Source organism: Puntigrus tetrazona, chromosome 14, assembly GCF_018831695.1.
Source record: "Puntigrus tetrazona isolate hp1 chromosome 14, ASM1883169v1, whole genome shotgun sequence".
In the NCBI taxonomy this organism is placed as follows: Eukaryota; Metazoa; Chordata; class Actinopteri; order Cypriniformes; family Cyprinidae; genus Puntigrus; species Puntigrus tetrazona.
The window spans coordinates 24228830-24240949 of record NC_056712.1 but is presented as its reverse complement, the minus strand read 5'-3'; the positions used below and the strand labels follow the sequence as shown (position 1 = coordinate 24240949).

Genomic DNA, 12120 nt, shown 5'->3' with positions numbered 1-12120 from the left:
CAGACAGTTTCGACACAGAGAATGTGTGTTGCTCAATGGAAATGGGGAGAGCAGTATGAAAACACGATGCAAATCTGCCTGAGCAGTCAACAACATATAAACAAAAGAATGACTGCCTGGACTATTTTAACAGAACACTACTGCTTTGAGTAAAAATTCAAACATACCCAACAGTGAAGTGATTGTTATCTCATATGGTGATCTCATGAAACTTTTCACGTTTGGGAATTTTGCATACTGGAGTCATGGTCACATAGGATTATACTTAAATTTGAAGTCTGCTTCCACTTTGATGAACATTTTTAGAGAATTATGTAATATTGACAAACTAGCCTTTTCTACATGATCATCAGTGCCAAGATATTTCAAGAAACTTAGTTCAAGAACCCTCAAAAGCTGAAATATGAATGGACAAAGACAAAGAAACCACAGAGATGTCCTCAAAAACTCCAGTTAGATACCAATCAGGAAGGTTCCTCAATCTACAATGTCAAAAAAAAAAACAAAAACAAACTAACAGACTAACAAACCATAATCTGCAACATGAGCCTCAGCAATAGCTCTCAAACCATCCATGCTACACAATGATATGAGAGGAAGAGGACAAATATTCTTTCTCAGGCCCAGCCCTCTTCTGTTCTCCACGCTAGACCAGCTAGATCAGTTTGGTCCACCCCTCCTGCTTAGCAGGACCTAATGATCCAATTACAGGCAGGGACTTGTTGACGCTGTTTTATGTGAAGAGCCAACCTGACACTACCGACCTCGCTGCCAAATGTGACAGAAACTAAGGCCTGAAGAGAAGCCCCAAACAAAGCAATATGCAGCAAAGGGGCCTGTGTTTGACTGCTGGCCAACTCCAGGTGCCCTGGCTCATTTACAATACAAATCAGGGAAGGCCGGGTGGGGGGCATAATGGCGTGAGTGGTGTTGGTATCTCCCGCCTAACAGGGGGGTCTGACGAGATAAGAAGACTAAAGTAAAATCTGATATTGTCTTGAACACCTGAGGTCATATGACATAGGGTGTGTAGGTTGGGGGAAAATTCCCTAGAAGTCCAAGTTTTCTGACCTCCATCAAAACCTTTCAAATGTGAATTTGATTGAACAGAAAGAATGTGCTGTTTGTACTTTGTACTGTAATAATAATAATAATGCATATAAGATCCTCAATATGATAATAGTATAAATATTTTAAAATATTACCAAAACACGAATGTTACCCTACCGATAATGCCCATTTTACCAGCTGTAACTTTAACCAAGATACTAATTTGCCTAAAACTCACTTCAGTGTCACTCTTGACCACGTTTAAACATAATCATGTAAAAATAAAAACAATTACTGTTTTCTCTGTTTTTCAAGACTGGTTGCCTTGCTACTTACAAGCTAGTCTTAGCACATACCATGGAGATGACACAAGTTACTATAGTAAGTACGGTGTCAGGCATAATTACACGTGGAAACTCAGGCAAAATGACGTTCTTTGAGGGTTGTATTTTAAAAAAAAAAAAAAAAACAAAAGAGCAAAAAAAGTGGTGCTCAGGGAAAATTACTAGAGTTGTTTGTCACTCTGTTCTCAATGAGATACTGAGGTTTCTTAGCACAACAGGATGAGCAGCATTCAGACCAGGTTTCAAGGTAATGATGAGCCCCGATAAGTCAGTCTAAAATCAAACTGAAATCTACAAGCCCACGTAATGGAATCAATGACACACTATAACCATCACTTACAAGAACGAAAAGCACATTGGCGTTAGGGTTGTTTGTATGCATTATGCGTTGTTGGCAACTTTGTGAGCATATAGCTAAAACAGGCAAAGATTTAATCATAAAGTTTATTTTGACACTGCAACCCACTCTAACCGTCATATGGGCTTGGTCAATAGACTTACAAAACATGATTGCCTACCTCACTCTCAGTACCCATATAAGGCAATGATACTTTGCAAAACATGTGACTATAAACTTTTTAACACCACACATTATATAATAAATACACTTTGTTAGAGGTGTATGACTGCAAAATAGTCTCTCAAGTAGGGAAAATGGCGCTAAACCAGTTTTTACACTCATGCAGCAATTTATGATATTATTGTCGATCATGGGACCAATAGGCGATTATTAAATGTAAACTAAAGGAACAGATATTTAACTGTTTAGCTGTATCGTAATATAGGCTTCATTTGAATACTGCGTATAAATGATGACCAAAAAAAAAGAAAATAAACAATGTAAGTTCATAATAAAGACATATTGAATATCCACATCTATATGTAATAAACGATGAATAATGCTTACAAGGTTAAGAATGCAGACAACAGATACTAGGTGCTAACAGAGCTACAACAGCATACTGTTACATCATAAAGATAGAAAATGGACACTACTAACCTTAAAGGTTCAGGGGTTTCATGTCAAACTCCATGGTTATGGTGAAAAACATAATCAAAATTTTGGAAAAAATAAAGAAATAATCTTTGAAAAAAAAAAAAAAAAGAGAGAGAGACGGATTACGTTGACGGTAGTAAAAAAAATAATAATAATCCAAGGGTGTGTCTAAAGCGAATCGAATGGCATGTTCAAGGTGTTGAACACTGACCTGCCCTATGCCTCTCCCACTCACTTTAGTGGTAGATAGAGCGAAAATGAGAACAGAGTATAGGGGAGGGCAATGGCAGTGAGCTGAAATCTTTAAAAAAGAGAAGTACTGCAAAGCAAACCTCTCTCTCACTGTGACTCATCCCCCAAGTAACCACTGACAGGCAGACTGTAAAACAGAACTTCAGCATGGGGCCAATCAGCTGCAAGGGCAGAGCTAATATGCAAATGAGTTCAGGTGAGCTAAAGCTGCAGTTTCGATTGGCTAGCATTTGCAGTGGGGGAGGGGAAACCTGGACAAAGTAACAATCAGACTACACCTTGAGCTATGCGAGACGGGTAACTCAAGACTGGGTAAGAGTGTAAAGGTTTTCCTCAGCTCGACGTAGACGTGGCAAGTGTACAGCAGGCACGGGGAATTCTACCCAGATGAAATGCTCTTTCAAAACAAGATGGTTCAAGGACAGTGAAAGCTAAACCCACGTCAACTGACTAGATGTTTCTGCAGTTCTTGTTTTGAGTGGTGCCAGAGCTTTTATTTGAGAAGGTGAAATGGGAGTGGCCCTCCAAGCTATACGACACCCCATAAAGCAGCCTTTATGTTTGATATGAGGCATGAAAAAGGCCATGCGTTATAAAACTGGAAGAGCCGCCCCACCTGGTTGCGCTGTTGAAAAGAACACAGACCCTACCACTACTTTCTACGTCATCACATTTTCCCAACCAAAGGAAAAGTACAGAGTGTGACTCTGCTGCTTGTTTCAGCTATATTCTAATATTTCAGCATTAAAGGGATAGTTCAGCCAAATCATCATTTACTGACCCATATGCTGTTCCATACCCGCATGAATTTCTTCTATGGAACACAAAAATATAGATTTTGAAGAACACTACAATGGAACACAATGGGGTCCAAAACCACACTTTATTGCACAAATAAGCAGCAAGACATTTATCAAAATATCTTTCACATTCCACCGAAGAAAGTCAGTCTTATAGAACTGGGATTACATGAGGCTGAATCCTCTGCGCCAAATACCCCTATTGAAGTGACCAAGATACCAAACTAATGTCAATCTCCCATTAGGTTTCTTCACCCTATCTTTGTGCATATGGGGCCATGACCTTTGTCAAGCATTTTTATCTGAGGCAATCCAGCTGACAAACAGGAAGCTAGGGTCTGTGGCATGGCATGGCTTAGTTAAAAGCGCTGAAATGCAATGGGTTTTGTCAACGCACCATTTAGACAAGTAAATGAGACAGTGAATGCACTCTAAACAGACAAATAGTCATTTACTTGACACTTTGCCAACTATAGTGTCGGTTACGTTAGGGCTTACTGGCAACTACCTGGCTCTTTCTGAGAAAACTGTACCTGTAAACTGTTGGGGTGTAAAAAAAAAAAAAAAAAAAAAAAAGCAGCCAGTCCTCTTGGACAACCTTCTAGTGGGCGTGTTCTCAACTAGCTAAAGAATACAAAGCCATAGTATTATGTATTGCATACACACCATCCTTTAAATACTAAAGAAGATTACAAGAAAAGGCAAGAAAATTTAAAAAAATAAGTACCATGAGGTGGAGTGTTAGGTATTATATGTTCAACTCAACACTGAGAATGTGAAGGAAAGTGTTTAAACACATGGCGAGCACCTGCCCCTCTACGCCAACAACATGTATGACACGAGGCAATGATATAAACCGTCTGTGACATCAAGAGGGGCACATCAAACAAGTCCAACAGGCTCCACATCTCTGAAATAAATGCACAGAGATGAGATTAGCATATAATTGTTGTGTATTAGAAATGGCAAGGAACACAAACACATAATACATAATACAACTATAATCATAATAAGAGTAAAAAACTGTTTATTCAAACTAATTTGCTTGCATGAAATAATAAATAAACAGATCATATTTGTCTCAATGCAAACAAAAATGGTAAAAAAACTCAAATTAGATGTTCAAGGTATAAATCAATGTAACACAATATTTATATGAAAATTTGTAATTAAAACTACAATATAATTAAACAGCTAAGAAATTATGGAAGAAAATAAACCATTTCTGTTAATAATCCAACAAGAACACAGGGAGTGTTCAGAGAATTCAGTTGCCCTTACAGCAACCAGACCCTGATCACATGCCTTTGCTGACAAAGTTCAAAGACACACCTTTCCTATACAGCCTAAAAATAAAACCAGCCCACTTGCCTTTACTAGCGCTGCATGACTGAGTCCAAGCCAAACACAACCGAGCCACAAGAAGGCCTCATTTTCTGCTGTGTGCCCGTTTTAAAACGTAGACGGCACACTTTGGTTTTGACCATGTCCGGAGTAGATCTTTTCTTGTCTCCTCATATACATTTACTTCAGATGACTCGCTGACATACATACATATACATATACATATACATATACATATATATATATACATATATATATATATATATATATATATATATATATATATATATATATATATATATATATATATATATATATATATATATATATATATATACACACACACACTGTGGCTTGAGTGCTTTCAGGAATGCTAATGTACACTCATTCCTAGGTAAAAATCAATGTACTCTAACCAGCTAATATGTTCTGTCTTGATATCAAATCTTTACAGTTTGCAGTGAGAACATTAAGTAACTTAAGTAAATGTCTTATTATAGGTGATGCAACGGAACTCCACAGTGCCCTTTACTATATGACTTACATCACTGCGAGATGGAAAACAGTGGCATATAGAACAGGTCCAAAAATAGGAATAGCCTTGAGATAAATCGACAAAGACAAAGCACTTCTCAGGGTTGGCCGTGTTGTTTGTGAGAAACTGAGGTCAGGTGGTGACTGTTTCAAGAGGCTTTGTGCACAAAGAAAAGCCCTCCCTCCGTAGCATCCTGGTTAAGGGCCATCCTCAAAGGACCAAGGGGCAAGAGAAAAAGGCAGTGAAGCATTCTAATTAAATCCAGACAGAAGGGCCATTAAGGCAATATATGTGGAAGATACTAAAATCTGGTGTCTTGTAGGAATTATGGTTTAAACACATGCCTGTATGGGCATGAAAAACAAGTTTTTGATTACTTTAAATTAGCTTTACCAACAATTTTTACCACAAACATGACCTTCTGAAGTCCTTGGTGACCAAAATTCAGTTCATTACATGCTTCAACACACCGACAAAGTAAAGGTTAATTGAACGGCATGCCACAATCCACAGGATTCCAAGGTAACAGCTCTTGTAAATACGAACGTGGACCGAAAGATTACATCTGGCAAACCTTGAGAAATCTTGACAGCTAAGAATGACGAGAGATGTAGGATTATGAACAAAAACAACATTCCTGACCTCAGTAAGAAATGAGTGGATGTGAAGTGGGATAGAGGGAGTTTCAAAGGAAATTCCGTTACTGTGCTAAGGTGCTGAGTCATTCCTTCCATGACCCACAATATGTGTCCACGTCTCTAACAGGTAAATAAAGACACTCCTACTCAAAAAAGACTGCCATTGCAAGTTTCATCTATTAACCCTCAGGTCCCCAGAGTTAAGATTTGTTACCGATGTAATTGTGTAAATTTCTAAGTACCGGTTAGGTAATACAAAAACATTAAAACATTAAAGGGGGAATTAAGCAAGACCATCTTGTCTGTCATAAAAAAAAATTCTCAGCAATTACAACAGTTTGATTTAAATTCCAAATGAAAATTCTGTCACCACTGACCCACATCTGTGACCAGAATTAGTGATACCCTTGGTAAATACAATTAATCAATTAATCTATAATGCCTGATGAGGTTGAAGAACACCATACAAGAGACATTGCTTTCACCCAGAATCACTCCAGATCTTTCCAATTCCCAGGTCCATACTCATGCTTCTCTTCAATTGTCCTGATGGAAGATAAGATTATAAAACATTTTTTGAAAAAAAGATTTTGATTTGACCACAGAACCTAGTCATATTTGAAGATTCGTTTGTGTTTCGCAAAACTGTAGAATTTCATGAAATTTCAACTGTTGAACTGAAGAAATATTGAGTATTTTAAGTGCTACGGCATTTTTGTGTTCAACAGAAAAATAGTACGATTGCAAAGGTTTCATGTTGGAGTGAATGGTCCCTGATAAACCTGATAAACCTGCTGAATAACGTTAAAAAACTTGGAAGTTTCCGCCACAAATACAACAACGCTGTCAAGACTTAATTTCAATCTCACTATGATACGAGCGGAATATAATTCGGTCTGCATAAGAAAGTAACCTTCCGTTACCGGACAGTATACGATCCTGACAAAACCTCAACCAATTAAACATTAGACAAAGAGCAAGGCCAACATTCCAGACAGTTCAAATCACACATCTGTGGAGTATTGACCAGAGCCGTAGAGAAAAACACAATATAAAAGCACTGAGACCCTTGACACTAACGTAAATCCTAGTTCTTTATCAGTCTAACTTGGCATTTATCTCACACCGTGAAATTACCAGTGCCTTTCACTCACATTATAGCTAGTAAAATACAACATAAGCTGAGCTGCTAATGATGGTTGTGAGCTCTGTTTTACAGTTTAAATGGTCGAGTGGTATGTTTTCTCTCTGAGGAGCAGACACTGGAAAGCATTATGCTAGATGAATACCTAATGTCTCAGTCTACTTAAATAATTTAAATCCAAGCCTGAGGGAGGAACGACCAATTGTTCTGAAATTGCCATTAAAAATAAACAAAATAAATAAGTAAACGGGTACAGTATTTTTTAAAAATGTTTTTACTTTGATTGCTTCATTTTATCCCTGTCTAGCCTAGGCGATGATGTACAGTACTAACAAACTCTCATTTAATGTGCCGTGATACTTCACGCATTAGACAGTTTTTACTCTCAAGCGTAAATCAGCTGAATGAATTAGTCACATCTGCCCCTTTAATGGGCCATCTATATCTCAAACACACTTAAGAACATTTACAACATCCCACATCCCTTTTTTCCACATACTGACTTTTAATAAACAAAATACAGTAAGGGACCTGACAACATGAACTGTAAGATCTATTTTAAAGCCACTGTATAAACCTCCCTCTAATTATACTGAAAATCCAGTCAATGTAATAAACCGGGGCAAACCTTTCACCTCTTGCCAACATCAGCAATAAGACGTGCCTGCTAAAAAATACTCAAACTTTCCATATTTGTCTTTCTTCAGTCAAAACAAAGGCAGTCGGCCTTGTATCTCTGTAATGCCTTGCTTAATAAGACTCCCACATATTCGGCTGCCATCTGAACAGCAAGGTTACAGCAGCATATCATTACACTAACCTAAATGTTAATCTAATGTGAAAGCAAACAGAAGACAAGATATCTTTCTGAATTACACACTTGTGCTATAACAATGCGTCAGGAACAGGTTTCAAATCAAAATGATCTGTCTGATTACGAAAACATAATATTTGAGAATCACCTGTCTCCTTCTCTAAGGAATGATTCAAAAGGCCCATAACTTCTGAAATTTCATAACAGAAGCCATATTGCACTAATATGGTGCACTTTCCTAAATACGGTACGTAGCAGTTCCTTATTTTATTTTAACAATAAAATGCTACTGAAAGACATAACTTAAAATTTCCAACGGAGTACAGAGGTTGCATTGTCTTTGTTTGTAATATTACAAAAAGAGAAGCTAATGACTAATATGAAAATCCAGTTTGGTGTCTATAGTACATTATATAATGTGTCATCAGGGCTCAACAACAATTACTTTTTTTCTGCATTTTTGATTCATACTAATTTCAACCATGTTTTTTTATGCTTGTTAGAAATATTTCTATTTTGAATTAAATGAGGTTTAAAGGGGTTTATATAATAAGTTCAATTTTTTTCCTAACAAACAAATAATAATAATACTAATAATAATCCAAAAGCAGGAAATTATATTTAAAGTTTCATAAATTCTTAAACTAGCTGATTTGTGAGTGGTTTTTACCCACATTTCATTTTATATTTTCATCAAAATACATCTGTTTATGTTAGCAGGCTTGATAACATTTAACTTTGTGACAAACCACTAGAATATGCAACAACAATAAAGAACACATCCCAGGAAAACCAAAATGTTTAAAAGGATGGAATATAATCAAAAGAATGTCCGGCATCAATGAATCAATTTCAATCAAATTCAGGGCCGCACCGATCCAAACGGCCGAATGACAGTTCTATAAATTGGTTAAAATGGTTCCAAGCCAATCTTATTGTTGAGCTTAATATATGAACACCACCACCTTGTGGAAGCCTATTGACTTAACGTTTTGCCCACCCATTATACTACAGAGACATATCATCTGGTTTGTTCTTGTCAGCATTTTAAAACCGAAAGCCATATTTAAGAGATTTATGTTGATGTTTTGAGGAATTACCCAACAGACAATTACTCAATCCATTTTCTGCGCATGCTGTGAGCTGTATGACAACGAACGGTGAAGTCTTACACAAAGAAAAGTGAGGCGTCGCATTATGCACGCTGTCCTAGCACAGTCCAGATATCTTTGCTGATGCTTGTAGTCTGTCTGCGAGGAGTCGGCTCATGTTGCAGCAAGCTCTCAGCTGATGATGCCCTGGTGATGCAGTTCCTGGATACCGAGTTTATAAAGACTGATGTCTTCAAATGTGGAGACAAATCAATAGCCAGCCCATTAAGTCCATATCTCATGTGATTTTCTGTACACCATCGGGCCAAGAGCAGAGTGGAAAGAGCTGGGTCAATCTGTCCTAGGATAACTCTCCTTGACTTTGTATTCTCGTGGGAGTCACTGTCATGGCCACATGTTCTGCGGCAAACACTGGGGATGTTCCCTATACAGAGGCTTCCCACATACCTCTCATTGTCATTCTGGGATATCTCAAACCACGTGCCTCGTCTGCTAAAAGAGGCAGAAAGAGCATCTGAGAGCCCTTTTGTGCCATCTGGCAATCCAGTTCAAAGGCACAATAGGGTCATTGGGCATGAGTTCTAAGACAAAGTCATAACAAGAAAAGGGGAGTACCAAGAACTATATTTCTGAAAGAAAAGACTCAAGACAGCACCAACTAAGGGGTATATTTAGAGCCTCTCATTGAGGATAATTAGTTTCAGAAGACTGGAATTTCCAGCTATCTAAAGGCCTCTGGGGTGTGCGAGGTTTGGGAGGGGGCTGTCGTAATAGGAGGGGGTATCAGAAACAGCTGATAACATTTTTGGATGAAACGAGCTGACTAACATCACAAACTCCCAAAGCAGGAGAACACAAGTATACTCCCTGACCCCAGCACCACCCAATGGTCAGAATGCTGAGAACACGGCAGCCTAACAGATACTTCAATATGCATGTCTCGCAGGAGAGCTTTGTATACCAAAAAAACGGCAAACATCTGGCAAACATTTACAAAGTTAAACAATGGGTGAGACATCAAGCCACAAATAAAGAAAACAAATTATGACAAAAACATGACACCGACATTTTGTTTACATGCACCAGCAGATGGATTTGATAGTCTGTTGCAATATGAAATTAGACACTAATTGCTACGCATCATAAGAAGCGAAGTCTGAAATATGCTATTTGTCTTGGATGTTTTAGTCACTTTAAACTTGTTCCTTAGTTTTACAAAAATAAATAAATAATGTCTGTCACGCCATAATCTGTAAACAATTCAATGGATATGACAACGCAAGCTAGCATGTTTTACATAACTGCCCAGTTACTATGTTACATCAGATAACGAATAAAAAAAAAAAGCTCTTTGCCTACACATCGGTGGAATTTTATTCTCTCTTGCGGTGTTTTTACTCCAAGCCTTGGCTAACTTCTGAACTTGACACCAAGACAAGCCAGTGTTAAAGATGCACATCCCCGAGCAAGTCCTGGTCCGGATGAAAACACTGATGCACCACAAGCACCAGCACTGAGGACTGGATAACTGATTGTTCACACTCATGTGAAGCCCTTACTGTGTCTTGACCAGCAATGTCAGCCTGAAACAAGAGATTCTCACACTGAACCAGTCATTATAGTCACATGCCCGCAATCATGCTGGAACAACTCAGTGCACGCAGTTATGGGAGAGGGGCACAACAGAGCAGTGGGTCAAGCTATCCTGGGGGCTGTTCAGATCAAAACACAATGATCATAACACATGTTAGTTTATGGTACAGCAGCAAATACAAGATGCTCCATGTATACCCGAATAAAATAAACAATGCTTGCACATTCAGTACATTGCACATGCAGTTACTGGCACACAAAGAGAAACTTCAAGCCGTCCTACAATCTCAAATTCACCAATAACTAATTTAAAAAGCGTTAACGTCTCAAGTAGTAGCATTCAAAATAACAAAAACAAGGCACAAAGACAGCGCTTTATAAACTTTACAAACACTCACCTTCATCTTAACGTGCCATAACGTTACAGGTTTAAACGCTAGCGTGTGGACGGACGCGCTCCGATCATTTCAATGAAACAAACCCTGAGCGATCTGTCATCGTCTGAATCCTCCTTCCCGATCCAGCGCTGTTTCACCGAAGTAACTTTATCCTCTTTCACAGAGACGAACTGTTCTAAAAGAGCACTGTTGGGAAGCTCGAATCGAGCGTCGCCGCTTTCTCTTGCCTAACATAAGGTTATACTGTTTTCACTGCGTGGGGAATTCCTTGCGCTCACATTTTCCCTCGAAAGCGATTGGTCCAGGGTTCCGCGTCTGCCCTCCGCAAAGCGAGCGAAGCGTCAAACTAAAACGCTCCCATGTAGTCGGTGAAGTGACGCGTCTTTCGGGCTTGCAGATGGGATGGGTGACGTCGGCACCTACTCGACGAATCATAATAAGACTTTGTTCGTGCGAGCAGGGTTTACAGTTTGGGCTCATTTTCATGTGAATAGAGCACTAGTTTTGAGAGACATCTCCTGTTGTTCTGTCAGTTAACGCGTTGAATTCAAATAATTTAATACACAGCCTCGCTGCAGAAACATTATCAGATAGACAAATAATTTTGGTTAACTTAATAATGGGTAACTCAACAAAACGTCGCTTTTGTTATATGGTAGCATGTTGGCTGCAAAGTAGTGTGCTTGTCCCGCAGGTGAGTTGTTGCGTTAAATAAATTCAGACAGCCCCTTGATTATACTGACCGTTAGTTTGTGAAGTAAAACAAATTCAGATGACCCCTCACTCAATCTGCCCCGCCCATTATCGGAATAGCCTGTTTGGGGAATTCAAGGGTAGTAGTGTTATTTGTGGTCAGGGGATTCACTTATTTATACAAAAATTTATGAATTTTAACGGTAGTATTTTTTTTATTTCATTTTCAACATTTCAATTTCCCCATAAACCACTTGAACATTTCATATTTTAGGACCCAAAAACTAATTTAGAGACATTGAAATGAAATCAGAACTATAAAGGAAAAATTAAAGTCGTGAATAACTTTATTTTTCTTTCTTTCTTTCTTTCTTTCTTTCTTTCTTTCTTTCTTTCTTTCTTTCTT

General features: G+C 38.3%; 1 protein-coding gene across 3 annotated transcripts in view; it reads right to left on the bottom strand.

The window, feature by feature from the left end:
• Positions 1 to 11369, bottom strand: part of elf1 (E74-like ETS transcription factor 1) — a 37029-nt gene extending 25660 nt beyond the window's left edge. Inside the window, exon 1 of one of the 3 annotated variants that reach the window (XM_043256882.1) lies at positions 11022 to 11369. The gene's annotated coding sequence lies outside the window, so the exon portion shown is untranslated. Of the gene's footprint in view, positions 1 to 2394; positions 2735 to 11021 lie in introns of those variants that run through there. The other 2 variants (XM_043256884.1, XM_043256881.1) reach the window with 2 other exon arrangements.
• Between the last annotated feature and the right edge of the window lie 751 nt (positions 11370 to 12120).